Genomic DNA, 14,947 nt, shown 5'->3' with positions numbered 1-14,947 from the left:
ACAAAGCCTTTATGAGCTAAAATTTTGATTGCTGAGTCTACGGATGCCTGCCTACTCTGTCAGCAGGAAAAAGTTGTTCTGGGAGAATGAATCAATACATATTTATTGGAGGGAGCCTGTGGGAATAAAGAAATAATAATGAGTCTAATTCACATCTGACCTGTACCTCATTTTACACCTCTTGTATGACCTGAATGCAAAACTACCTTTGACTGCATGTGTTAGATGGAGATATGAAGAAAGTAGATTGGATTTATTCACTTATAATTTTTTTGACAGAGAAGTGAACTTATACGGAATTCTCAGGGGTGAATGGATTATTATATATTTTTTTAAATAACATTTCTGGTGTGTAGAATTCCTTTCGGGACTAACCTAGAACCCATGAAGATTTTGAATGTGTGTCCTTGGTATTATAGACACTTGTCATGTCTGTTGAGGTGAGCAGAGGTGTTTGGGAATTTGGTGACTCTTATCCATGGATGTTGAAATCCTTCTGAAGACGAATTTACCCATAGGAAGCCTCAGAACTAGCCTTATATCATGGGTTCTCTGATGACAAATGGTAGCTCACATGTAAAAACACGCTTCAAATGAGTAAATTCAACTACTCACTTAATTTCATGGTACACTTATTCCCAACCTATAGGTAAGAGGTTAAAGAGGGAACCAGAAGCCCACAGGAGACTTTGAAAGCCATTTATTACTATTATCTTCTTACTTTACATATTTAAAAAAACAGTTAATGTGTTATGAAGTGATTTGTATAGGGTATTGATTTGTAGAGGAAAAAAACCTTTCCTTCCCTTCTAGGTTCTTTGACTGGTCTAATAATTAAAGACCTATGATAGATTAATGGGAGAAAAACAAATTTAATTATATATATTCATAAATATATGAGGCTAAAAGAAATGACCAAAGCTGGAACCTTTTATACCTTTTAGGCAATGAAAAAAATAAATTTGTGATGAATTGGCAACACAAAGAATTTTGAGCTTGGAATATTCCTTGCTGTCCCTAACTCTGATGATAAAGTTGCCTTCTAACTCCTGATACAGGTAGGGTACCTTTTGTTTCTTGCTTTCAGCTGAACAAAGGAGCTTAGAGTGTCCTTCTTATACCCGCTGTTTTTTAAATAACTTTAATTTAAAATAATATGTCAAAGTAGTATATTTTGGGGTGGGATATTTTGCTTCTCTCATACTCATTTACTCATTAGACAAAAAATATTCCTTGAGTACATACTATTTACCAGACATTATACTTGGCACTGAAGATACAGCAGAATACAGCACAAACTCCTCCTCCTTTTGAGAAGTTTAATTTCTACATGCAGAAAGGTATGACAAAAGGAAAGAAAAAGAAAAAAATGAGGTAATTACATATTGTGATTAGTGCCGTGAAGGAGCAATAAGGTGATATAACAGGGTAATAAAGGAGCTGTTCTTTGAACAAGATGGTCAGAGAAGGGCTCTCTGAGGAGGTGACATTTGAAGTGAGACTTGTGGAATAAGAGGGAGCTATGAACTGGGTAAGAGCATTGTAGGCTGAGAGAATAGCAAGTACAAAGGGCAAGAAGTAGTGAATGGCTAGGCAGAAATGTCAGAAAATAAAGAATACAATGGAAGCCATTATATCATGCATAATAAACTAAGCAAAATGGAAGATACTGTATAATAAGGTATTTGTTGAAAGCAAATTTCTGAATTATTTATACCAAAGTCTGGGAAAGCAAACTTATTTAGAACATGTAATATTACTTTTAGGTAGTGCTGCTTGTCTATTTAAGGCTTGACCTCATGAATTTAAACAGAGACTTGTCAGTGTGGTTACAATGACTATTTTCAGCTGAGTTGAGTTATACTGGCTTTAGACAACAGAAATATATACTTGAATTCAACCAGGGCTGAGGTTTTGCGAACAAGTACGGCAGAAGGAGAGAAAATAAGACTTGTAATTACTGTACTTAAAAACTAATGAAAATAATGATGAACTAAGATGATAATCTAATATGGAAAAAAGGGAAGGGAAAACATAAGAGGACAGATGCATTAAGATAAAGTCTACAACCCTGTGGGATGAAATTTCAATACAATATACTAAATTTAAGGGGCTGCCAGAGAAAGTAAGCTGGAAAGGTGATAGGTAGTACTAAGAGAGTGAGTTACTTACAACTTGGATTTGGGGGAAAATACGTTAATGATGGTGCAGGATGCAAAATTATTATGGGAATGGGAGACTAATGGGAGATTGAATTGAAGTGAAACCAAATTTTGCTAGAGATGAGAAAAACAAGAAGTGCAGAAAGTCTAGGGTTTTAGATAAATTGTCTGTGTGACTACTGGAAGTCACTAAGAATAATAGGAGTTAAGTGTGGATTACACAAATTGAGCAGGCCATTAATTAATGACAGTGAATAGGTGGTCTGTAGATGACAACAGGAGGCGATGAAGATAACACTGATGACATAAATAAATTGTTTGTATATGTTAAGGGGAACCAAAAGGGATAGTTTCCTTCACTGACAATGACTTAACTGACATGCCAAAGAAAAATAGACTTCTCTTGTGACTGCTTGCTGGAGAAGGAGTGATCTCTCCTCAAAGGCTCAAAAGTGATCATGAAGTGATGAGAAGACTAGCTAGTTACTTAATCTTAAATTGTTATAACCAAAAGGCAAAGAAATAATATTTTTTTAGTAACTCTAGATCGCAGATACCTTCTTATTTAAGATTTTTTTTTCTTATTTTATATGAATGTGAATTTCAAGTAACTTTAATCTTATTTTTGTTTTTGTTTAAACAGTATATTTTTCACTCTTACTTGACACAACCTCTAAAATGGCTTCAAATTAGCAATTCAAGTTTGCTGTTACAGTATTTCATTTTGATTATCTCCTAATCCAGTATATGAATTTTACTAGTTAGCTTTATTAATAACAAGTGACCCTCCCCAAATCACAGTGGTTTACTATAACACACATTTATTTCTTTTTCATAATAGATATCAGTGGCTGTGGTCAACTTCTATGGCTCTGCTACATGTCTTCTCATTCCAGATTCCAGCCTCAAAAAGTGTGCCTTATTTGGGACATCCAAAAAAGAAGAACTCTTGATGCCTCCTAAAGTTTCTGTATGTTATGTTCCCTCACATTCCTTTGGCTAAAGCTTGTACTGTGGGCAAGCCCCAAATCAATGAGATAGTACCATGGCATATCCTTCAGGAGGTCTCTGTGTGCCCCATGTTCATAAATTAGGCGAGGTAAGGCCCTTACCAGGAAAAAAAAGCAAGAATTTAGCACCTAAAATAAATCCTACCACTGGAATGTAGCACTGAGATCTTTTTTTAAAAAAAATTTTTTCAACGTTTTTTATTTATTTTTGGGACAGAGAGAGACAGACAGAGCATGAACGGGGGAGGGGCAGAGAGAGAGGGAGACACAGAATCTGAAACAGGCTCCAGGCTCTGAGCCATCAGCCCAGAGCCCGACACAGAGCTCGAACGCACAGACCGCGAGATCGTGACCTGGCTGAAGTCGGACGCTCAACCGACTGCGCCGCCCAGGCACCCCTGTAGCACTGAGATCTTAACACAAGATAAAACGTTATAATAGATAGATCCGTTAGGAAAATAATCATTAGGAGATAAATCTGTACTGGGCAGATAGACATGTTATCTGCCACGGATAGAAATACAAATGCTGACAGTCTGCACGGTCCAAAGGGAGAGGAGATTTAAAGAAAGAATAAATGTCAAGAATCTTTCTGTAAAAATCATAGAAAATAAAAACAGGTGAAGCAATGGGAATAGTACTGTTAGAAAAGTTAACTAGTCCATATTCCTAAAACGCTCACATAATAGCAATTCTATGGTAAAACTTTCATGATCCTAGTGTCTGACCACCAAATTTACTGACTCAAATATATGATGATGTTCCATGTGTCAAAGGGTAGGCTCACATTATTAATAGCTAATAGCTTATTTTATTCATCTCAGCATAGGAATGGTTTTGCCAATGAACTAAATGTATTTGAAGACTGATGGCCAAAGCTCTCTTTCCATAGGACTGTGATTGGGTAGGAGCTGCCAAACTTATAGCTCAGGTTTCTTTTCTGTACTATTTCTGGTTTACTCTTTACCCTTTATGATTGGCATATTTATTCTTTAGTGTTATTAATCCATAGTCAGGTTACATTTATGTCTTCATGGCTATGTAGCTATTGGGTCTTCTTCATATAACAACTGTGTCTCTGCTCTTTAATTTTAAAAATTCTCTCAGGAGGCAACCATTACTAACTCCACTCTAAAAAAATTAGAGGGTGTACTCCACTATAATTCCAGAGAACAAACATGACACACATATATTCCTGAATCTCAATCTTGGAGACAGTTTTCCCTTAATTATATCACCTCAATAAGTTAATAATGTTTACATTTGAAAGGCAGATGTAAAAACTCTGAAATATCAAGCCAACAACCCAAAATATCTGATCAGGGGAGAAAGAAGTAAACAAAGGAACAATTAGCTGAATAGAGGTGTTCACAAAAGCATAACAATGAGTTTAGTTACTCTTTCTCATTGTCTAATGTGGACTATGGGGAGAGTCATTTTAATTTTATTGATATAATTTACATTCATTGAAATGTACTCTTCTTAAGGGGGCAATTTGATGAGTATGGTAAAATCCGTAAATTATGACTGGCACTCTGGTCCAAGCATAGATCATTCCCATCAGCCCAGAAATGCCTTCTGTACTTTTTTACTTTCTCTGCCTACCATATGTAATGATTCTTTATCATTTATCTCACTGTAGATGAGTTTATCCTATTCTTAAGCTCCATGGGAATGGTTATATAAAACCATTAGTAGCTTCTCTTTCATGACTTAGTTTTGAGAGTTTTCAATATTTGGTTTATTGATAATTTGCATTATCATATACCTTTTCTTCCTTTTTTTAATATGAAATTTATTGTCAAATTGGTTTCCATACAACACCCAGTGCTTATCCCAACAGGTGCCCTCCTCAATGCCCATCACCCACATTCCCCTCCCTCCCACCCTCCATCAAGCTTGCTCATTAAATTTTTCATTTCAGATATTTGTTTGTATATTTGTGTTTCCATTTGGTTCACTTTTATAGATTTTCATAGCAGTTCTCAGAGTCCCCATCTGCTCCTTCATCATGTCCAATTTTCTCTGTAACACCTTTGTCATATTTGCTTTAACTCTTTTAAATTCTTTTTGATAATTTCTGTATCTGGCTTATACTGGGCTATGTTTCTATGTGCCCTTTTTGCTTAACTGTGGGGTTACATGTTTTGCATGTCTCATTTTTTATTGTAGAGCAGCTAGTGGGGATAGATAATTTATTATAGGAAGCCTTGGATGTGTTATAACTCCAAAATCTCCCACCCTCACATGACCTCCATTAGGTCTTATCCTGCAGCAGTTAATTACCTTCTGTTGGGTCTTTTTAAGACCCCCTGAGTACATGCACAGTTCTGTCCTCATGCTGTAATGTGTGGGAAACCACATGTAGAATTCTGGGGCTACTGCTTTGCATATTTCTACCTCTTCTGTTACTTGTCCTGAAATTCCAGCTGATTTGCAGGTCTAGAACACAAGTATCTTCTCTGCAGGTCAGCAAACTCTGTTCTGTTTTGCTTTTAAATTCCTGCATTTCAATCCAGAACATGGAATACATTCAGAACTTAATGAGAACATGAGACTAGCCCTAAGCATTTCCCATCTATTAGACATCACATAGTGATAATTCAATTCATCTAAGAAGCAGAAGCCAAGGCAGGATTAGACTTGCAAGATATACTGGAGGAAGGAATACAAGGAAGCAGCCAGAGGAGGCAGGGAGAACCATCAAATTCGTGCAATGTTACACCTCTGAAGGAAGGCGGAAAGGGAAAAGGGCCGACTAGGAAATGAAATCTCAGCCTTTAGTACAACTATGAGGGTTTCAGTCAAGTGTATGGAGAATCCTTGAGACAAAATTTCCCATTAGAGGGCATGAATATTTCTGCCCTAATTAGTAATTAGTTGGTAGTAGCCCATAGGAAGTGTGGCCTTGGCAGGAATGGGGTTGTAAATTCACAGTGTAGTATCTGGGGTCTTCTATCATTTATGCTTTCTGAAGCAGGATGTGTCAACAGTACATTTTCATGGCTCTTGTCACTACCTATCCCCACCTACTCCCTGCTCCAGATTCGCTTCTCTACACATGTTGGAGAAGCGCTTCTTGTAGGATTCTCAAGGGCCTCTCTTTCTGGGAGGAATCTTAGAAGGCAGTAGTTAATTAAAAAATATATAGCCCCTGTCACTGCAGATGGTCACAGGGCTATATCTTAATACTCACTGTCTCTCTCTCTTTCTCTAACTCTCAGCTATCATCTTTGAAGGTCTTGGTAGCTTACTTAGTGGTTTGACCCAAACCTTCATTCATGAGTGTTCTGACTCCATGGTAATCATAATCTTCCTGGGACAAGGTTGCTGCATATGTCTCTTCACACTTACATTAGAGGGATGGAGTAACAGGAAGTATCCAAGTATGTCACATGAATTCCACATTTAATCCTCCTGCCTCTAACATGTATACCATCACACCTGCAAAGGTGTTCTCACCCACTGGAACATCTTTCCAGGTCATCACTAGTGAAATTACTAGGAGTTGGGCCACAATTTGCACTAATGTCCTACCTTCCTTTCAAGATTGTATCTTCTTTGCCTACTGGGTAGCAAGTAAGCCAGTTCCAAATCTTGGATTAATCCTAGTACCTTTGTATTATTTCACATTGCCTGAAAGGTAACCATTTCCATAACTCTCTAGGAGTACCCATGACAGCCACTCCAATTTTGTCACTCATTATAACAATTGCACCCAATTTGCTTCTGATGGTTAGATGCTGCCTTTAACCTCTATATTTTCTAGATTCTATCATCCCTCTTACCTTCTGAGAACACAGTTCTATAATAGCACTTATTATTATAAATGCTATGAGCCCTACCAACAGAAGACAGTTGCCATTGATTGTCTCAAGGATGATGGTGTTTCTTTTACTAGTGTGTTCCTATTGTTTTTATAATTGGGGTGTATTCCAGGTTTTACCTTAGAATGCAGTTCTAAGTTGTCTAGCCTTACATAGTATATCCAGTAGCTTGGTCACTTTTGTGAATTTTTTAAATTCCTTTTTTTCATGTCTGCCATGGCAGTTTTGGCTTTTCTACTTTACTTATTATTGGCTATCATTTTCTCTAAGCTTCCAAGAATCATCTTGACAGTGTATTAGTACTGTTTTCTGAGGTCTTTGTCAAAGTCTCAAATCCTTTATAATGGGATAGTTCTTCCTTATCAATTAAACTATCAATTCCTTATCCAATTTCATGTTCTACCTTTTTTGATGTAGGACTCTCCGGATGTAGTCCCAAACATATTTTCCCAACTCCTTCAAGTGTATATTGGCTAGGTCCTGCAGAACCCACTAGAAGTTTATTGGGAAGTGACCTCAGGTTCCTTTGGGGTCTATAGTCCCTTATCTCCCTTAGCATCCCTCACACTTCCCCAGTTTAGAGGCTAAATGAGGAGCTACAGCCAGGTGCTGAGGGGTGTTCATGATGTCCCATGAGGCAGTGATCACTGCATCATTTTCAAGCAGTGAAGGCATACCAGCCCTTTTTAGAAATGCCAGAGGATTCAAGGGATCTGGAGCTATTATTTATGAATTCAGCAACCCAGATGTTCCCAACTCAAACCTAAAGGGTCTCACTCTTTTCAACCAAGAATCTATCACTGGCACATCCTTTGTTGGAAAAACTGACAGTTCAACCTTCTCTGGAAGGCTCTCTGATGTATTATAATTAATTCCTGGGCCAAATTCTCAGGGTTTTTTTTTCCTGCTTCCAGTTGCATGAGATAAGAGTATCTTTAGTAAGCTGCCATAGGGGCCCTCTGAATTTCACATTTCACCTCCAATTGGTGATTCATCACCCACAGCCTTCTATTGGTCTTCTCTGATGCATCAAAGTCACTCAGTAGGAGATATCTGATGTAATTTCCTTCTAATACTTCCCTCAGCTACTCAAAATCCTGAGATACTGCATTTGTGAGTACATTCATTTGCACCAGCATACCAAACCAGTTTACCACAGGTGTTTTAACAAATGCACTGGTATAATTGAAGAGCTCCACCTACTGCCAGTTATGAAGTCCTCCTTGCCAATTTGTTCGCATAGTATTCAGCTTCATGGTCCCATATTAAAACTATATACTTAGACTATGACTGACACTAATTGTCTTAAGTCAGGATTTATGGAAAACAGACTCAGATGGAGATGTCCATGTGGGAAGTGTTTTGGTCTGTACCTTCAATATCAGCATTTTGCAGGAGTAAAGGCACTAGAATTGGACAAAGAAAGAAAACAGAACTTCAAAGCAGTTACATGGATGAATTTATATGGTGTCCTGGGGGGACACTCCTGCAGGGGAGTTAGGATGCCCCTTAGCAGTGGCTTTGCCTTTCGATGAAGGAGCCATGACTATATACTCCTGTTTTGACAATGGGTAGATTTCTACTTTGGGATGGGATATGACCTAAGTATAGATGCTTTCTTCAGCTAAAGGGAATTTCTAGAGAGAGTTAGCTACTGGCATTCTCAAAATGTGGGAGAATTGGTTTCTCAATCCTTTTTTTTTCTCAATCTATATGCTTTTATTCTTTTTTATAATTTTAAAGTTTAAAAATTTTTTTTTTAATTCTGTATTTATTTTTAAATTTACATTCAAGTTAGTGCATATAGTGCAACAATTATTTCAGGAGTAGATTCCTTAATGCCCCTTACTCATTTAGCCTATCCCCCCTCCCACAACCTTTCCAGCAACCCTCTCTTTGTTCTACATATTTAAGAGTCTCTTATGTTTTGCTCCCCCCATTTTTATATTATTTTTGCTTCCCTCCCCTTATGTTCATCTGTTTTGTATCTTAAACTCCTCATATGAGTGCTGTCATATGATATTTGTCTTTCTCTGACTGACTAATTTTGCTTAGCATAATACCCTCTAGTTTCATCCATGTAGTTGCAAATGGCAAGATTTCATTCTTTTTGATTGCCAAGTAATATTCAATTGTGTGTGTGTGTGTGTGTGTGTGTGTGTGTGTGTGTGTGTGTGTACACCACATCTGTTTATTCCATTCACCCATCAGTGGACATTTGGGCTCTTTCCTTACTTTGGCTATTGTTGATAGTGTTGCTAGAAACATTGGGGTGCATGTGCCCCTTTGAAACAGCATACCTGTTTCCCTTGGATAAATACCTAGTAGTGCAATTGCTCAGTCATAGGGTAGTTCTATTTTGATTTTTTAAGGAACCTCCATACTGTTTTCCAGAGTGGCCGCACCAGTTTGCATTCCCACCAGCAGTGCAAAAGAGATCCTCTTTCTCTGCATCCTTGCCTACCTCTGTTGTTGCCTGAGTTGTTAATGTTAGCCATTCTGACAGGTGTGAGGCGGGATCGCATTGTGGTTTTGATTTGTATTTCCCTGATGATGAGTGATGTTGAGCATTTTTTCATGTGTCAGTTGGCCATCTGGATGTCTTCTTTAGAGAAGTGTCTATTCATGTCTTTTCCCTATTTCTTCACTGGATTATTTATTTTTTGGGTGTTGAGTTTGATAAGTTCTTTATAGATTTTGGATACTAACCCTTTATCTGATATGTTGCTTGCAAATATCTTCTGCCATTCTGTCAGTTGCCTTTTAGTTTTGCTGATTGTTTCCTTTGCGGTGCAGAAGATTTTTATTTTGATGAGGTGTCAATAGTTCATTTTTGTTTTTGTTTCCCTTGCCCCTGGAGACATGTTAAGTAAGAAGTTGCTGCGGCCAAGATTAAAGAGTTTTTGCTTGCTTTCTCCTCAAGGATTTTGATGGCTTCCTGTCTTACATTTAGGTCTTTCATCCATTTTGAGGTTTTTTTTTTGTTTTGTTTCATTTTGTTTTCTTTTGTATATGGTGTAAGAAAGTGGTCCAGGTTCATTTTTCTGCATGTCACTGTCCAGTTTTCTCAGCACCACTTGCTGAAGAGAATGCCTTTATTCCATTGTTTATTCTTTCCTGCTTTTCAAAGATTAGTTGGCCATACGTTTGTGGGTCCATTTCTGGGTTCTGTATTCTGTTCCATTGATCTCAGTGTCTGTTTTTGTGCCAGTACTTTACTGTCTTGATGATTACATCTTTGTAAAACAGCTTGAAGTCCGGGATTGTGATGCCTCCAGCTTTGGTTTTCTTTTTCAAGATTGCTTTGGCTATTTGGTGTCCTTTCTGGTTCCATGCAAATTTTAGGATTGTTTGTTCTAGCTCTGTGAAGTATTGTGTTATTTTGATAAGGATTGCATTGAATATGTAGATTGCTTTGGGTAGTATTGATATTTTAACAATATTTTTCCTTCCAATCCAGGAGCATGGAATATTTTTCCGTATTTTTGTGTCTTCTTCAATTTCTTTCATAACCTTTCTATAGTTTTCAGTGTTTAGATTTTTCACCTCTTTGGTTAGGTTTATTCCTAGGCATTTTATGGTTTTTCATGTAATTGTAAATGGGATCAATTTCTTGATTTCTCTTTCTGTTTCTTCATTATTGATATATAGGAATGTAACCAATTTCTCTGCATTGATCATATATCTTGCGACGTTGCTGAATTCATTGATCAGTTTTAGCAGTGTTTTGGTGGAATCTTTTGGGTTTTCCATATAGAGTATCATGTCATCTGCAAAGAGTGAAAGTTTCACCTCCTCCTGGCCGATTTAGATGCCTTTTATTTCTTTCTGTTGTCTTATTAAGGAGGCTAAGACTTCCTTTACTGCGTTAAATAACAGTAGTGAGAGTGGACATCCCTGTCATGTTCCTGACCTTAGGGGGAAAGCTCTCAGTTTTTCCCCATTGAGGATGATATTAGCGTTGGGTCGCTTGTATATGGCTTTTATGATCTTGAGGTATGCTCCTTCTGTCCCTACTTTCTTGAGGGTTTTTATCAAGAAAGGATGCTGTATTTTGTCAAATGCTTTCTCTGCATCTATTGAGAGGATCATATGGTTCTTGTCCTTTCTTTTATTGATGTGATGAATCATGTTAATTGTTTTGCTGATATTGAACCAGCCCTGCATCCCAGGTATAAATCCTACTTGGTCGTGGTGAATAATTTTTTAATGTATTGTTGAATCCAGTTGGCTAATATCTTGTTGAGGATTTTTGCATCCATGTTCATCAGGGAAATTGGTCTATAGTTCTCCTTTTTAGTGGGTCTTTGTCTGGTTTTGGAATCAAGGTGATGTGGGCTTCATAGAAAGAGTTTGGAAGTTTTCCTTCCATTTCTATTTTTTTGGAAAAGCTTCAAGAGAATAGACGTTAACTCTTCTTTAAATGTTTAGTAGAATCCCCTGGAAAGCCATCTGGCCCTGGACTCTTGTTTTTTTGGGACCTTTTTTATTTCTAAGTTAATTTCTTTACTGGTTATGGGTCTGTTCAATTTTCTGTTTCTTCCTGTTTCAGTTTTGGTAGTTTATATGTCTGTAGGAATTTGTCCACTTCTTCCAGATTGCCCATTTTATTGATGGATAATTCCTCATAATATTCTCTTACTGTTTTATTTCTGCTATATTGGTTGTGATCTCTCCTCTTTCATTCTTGATTTTATTTATTTTAGTCCTTTCCTTTTTCTTTTTGATAAAACTTGCTATGAGTTTATCAATTTTGTTATTTCTTTCAAAGAACCAGCTTCTGGTTTCAGTGATCTGTTCTACTGTTTTGGTTTTTTGTTTTTTTGTTTTTTTGTTTTTTTGTTTTTTTGTTTTTTGTTTTTTTTTGGTTTTGATAGCATTTCTTTCTGCTCTAATCTTTATTATTTCCTGTCTTCTGCTGGTTTCGGGTTTTATTTGCTGTTCTTTTACCAGCTCTTTAAGGTGTAAGGTTAGGTTGTGTATCTGAGACATTTCTTCCTTCTTTAGGAAGGCCTGGATTGCTATATACTTTCCTCTTAGGGCTGTCTTTGCTGCGTCCCAGAGGTTTTGGGCTGTGGTGTTTTATTTTCATTGGCTTTCATGTACTTTTCGATTTCCTTACTTCTTGGTTTGCCCATTCATTATTTAGTAGGATGGTCTTTAGTCTCCAAGTATTTGTTACCTTTCCAAATTTTTTCTTGTGGTTGATTTCAAGTTTCATAGCACTGTGGTCTGAAAATATGCAGACTATGATCTTCATCTTTTTGTACTTGTTGAGGGCTGATTTTGTGTCCTAATATGTGATCTATTCTGAAGAAAATCCCATGTGCTCTAGAGAAGAATGTGTATTATGCTTGTTTAGGATGGAATGTCTGAGTGTATCTGTTAAGTTCATCTGGTCCAGTGTGTCATTCAAAGCCATTGTTTCCTTGTTGATTTCCTGTTTAAATGATCTGTCCATTGCTGTATGTGGGGTGTTGTAGTCCCCTACTATTATGGTATTATTATCAATGAGTTTCTTTATGTTTGTGATTAATTGATTTATATATTTGGGCACTCCATATTTGGAGCATGAATGTTTACAATTGTTAGGTCTTCTTGGTGGATAGACCCTTTAATTATGATATAATGCCCTTATTCATCTCTTGTTAGAGTTTTTTTTTTTTTATTTTAAAGTCTAGATTGTCTGATATAAGTATGGCTACTCTGGCTTTCTTTTGTCGGCCATTAGCAAGATAGATGTTTCTCCAACCCCTTACTTTCAATCTGAATTTTTTTTTTTAGGTCTAAAGTGGGTCTCTTGTAAACAGCATATAGAGGGATCTTGTTTTCTTATCCATTCTGTTACCCTATGTCTTTTGATTTGGGCATTTATTCCAGTGATGTTTAGAATGAGTACTAAAAGATATGAATTTATTGCCATTATGTCATCTGGAGAGTTGGAGTTTCTGATGTTGTTCTCTGGTCCTTTCTAGTCTTTGTTGCTTTGGTCTCTTTTTTTTTTTTTTTTTCTTTGTGTTTTCTCCCTTCAGAGAGTCCCCCTTAAAATTTCTTGAACTCTTTTAATTTTTGTTTGTCTGGGGAAACTTTTAATCTCTCCTTCTAGTTTGAATGACAGCCTTGCTGGATAAAGGATTCCTGGCTGCGTATTTTTCTGATTCAGTGCATTGAATATATCCTATTGATGGTTGGTTGTTGTTGAATCTAATGGGAGTCCTCTGTGCTTCCTGGATTGTGGTGTCTGTGTCTTTCCCCAGGTTTGGAAAGTTTTCCAATATGATTTGCTCACATAACACGTCTACCCCTTTTTCTCTCTCTTCATCTTCTGGGACCCCTATGATTCTAATGTTGTTCCTTTTTAATGAGTCACTGATTTCTCTAATTCTTAAATCGTGCTCTTTTGCGTAAGTCTCCCTCCATTTTTTCTGCTTCATTATTCTCCATAACTTTGTCCTCTATATCACTGATTCATTGCTCTGCCTCATCCATCTTTGCACCCGTGGCATCCATTCGAGATTGAAGCTCAGTATAGCCTTTTTTATTTCCCCCTGACTAGTTTTTACTTCTTTTATCTCCACAGAAAGGAATTCTAATCTATATTCAACCTCAGCTAGTATTCTTTTTATCATGATTCTAAATTCTGGTTCAGGCATCTTGCTTGTATCTTTGTTGATTAAGCCCTGGCTGTCATTTCTTCCTGTTTTTTCTTTTGGGGTGCATTCCTTTTTTCATCATTTTGAAGGAAGAAAATAATTAATAAGGTAAAAAAAAATTAAAATTAAAAACTTAAAAGCAACCACACAAAAATATCACACCAATGATGTAGGTCCTAGGTGTGTTTTGGTCTGGTTGTTGAAAGGATCTTGATAGATTAGAGAAAAAAGGGAGTGATAAGAAAAGAAAAAAAAGGAAAAAAGGAAGACGTTTGAAAAATTGAAAAAATGAAATAGAACAAAATGGAATGATGGAAGTAAAGTAGAATTTGAAAAACTTACAAAAACATAAAAAATGTAGAAGAAAATTAAAGAAAATTATTCTTAATAAAAAATGAAAATAAAAATAATTTTTCCTCTTTCTGTATTCAATAAACTAAAAGAAAAGAAAAAGAAGAAAAAATTTAATAAAAGACCAGTGAACAGGAATTATGATTGAAATTATATCTGGTTTCCTGTAGAAGTCAAGCTTGAAGCACTTTATAGTCTGTAAACTAAGCAGATGCATAAATGAGTTTGTCAAGAGCACGGCTGGCCCTGTTGGGCAGGGTTTTCCACTAGATGGCACTGCTTAGCTTACTGGGGTAGATTGCTGACGCAAGTTTAGGAGTGCATGCACATGCGTGGAGGGTTGAACATGGTGTCTCCCAGCTACCCAGTCTCTGGTATCAGAACTCTGTCCTCTCCATGACTGGAAATCAAGCACCCCTCCTTTTTCTCTGGCTTCTGTCCACTCCCTGCTTCTACACTGTGACCAAGCCATTAGGCTGCCAGGTGGCACCTCCCTCCTGTGTTTTCTCTCAAATGGGGCTGTTTCCCAACCCCTCACTTCTGAAGGACTGTGGCTTTGATCTGCTCAGACCTTCTGAGTAGGGTCTCACTGAGCAATGGCCAGGTGCCCGTCTGCCCCCAGGAGCATTCCCAGGACAGTGCTGCTGTCAATGCTCAGAGACCGTGGCTAGGTGCTACACCCCCTCAAACCCCTGGAAAAATTTCCCACAATCTTATAGCAGCAGTGTTTTAGGGATTATGGTAAATCACAACACGTATCTGGCACCAGCCTTCCCCCTTAACATCCATGTTCCAGCACCAGCAAATGTGGTTGTTCTCCAGGGTCCACAGGGACCTTTGCCTGTGGGGTGGCCACATAGCCTCTACCAAATGTCCTCCCAGCAGGGAAACTGCCTCTCCCCATGTGGCCCATGGACCCCTTGGGCCTCGCTCCCTGCTTCTGG

At 37.4% G+C, this 14,947-nt stretch overlaps 1 long non-coding RNA gene across 4 annotated transcripts in view; it reads left to right on the top strand.

Annotated features, from left to right (window-relative positions):
- The first annotated feature begins 957 nt into the window (after positions 1-957).
- The window catches only part of LOC131509916 (uncharacterized), a 171,290-nt gene continuing 157,300 nt past the window's right edge, over positions 958-14,947 (top strand). For all 4 annotated transcript variants that reach the window (XR_009260790.1, XR_009260779.1, XR_009260786.1 and 1 more), the window contains exons 1-2: positions 958-1,058; positions 3,004-3,132. This is a non-coding gene — a long non-coding RNA (uncharacterized LOC131509916). The remainder of the gene's footprint in view (positions 1,059-3,003; positions 3,133-14,947) is intronic.

The sequence above is a fragment of the Neofelis nebulosa genome, chromosome 1 (genome assembly GCF_028018385.1).
Source record: "Neofelis nebulosa isolate mNeoNeb1 chromosome 1, mNeoNeb1.pri, whole genome shotgun sequence".
NCBI classification, from domain to species: domain Eukaryota; kingdom Metazoa; phylum Chordata; class Mammalia; order Carnivora; family Felidae; genus Neofelis; species Neofelis nebulosa.
This window is presented reverse-complemented; position numbering and strand designations above follow the sequence as displayed.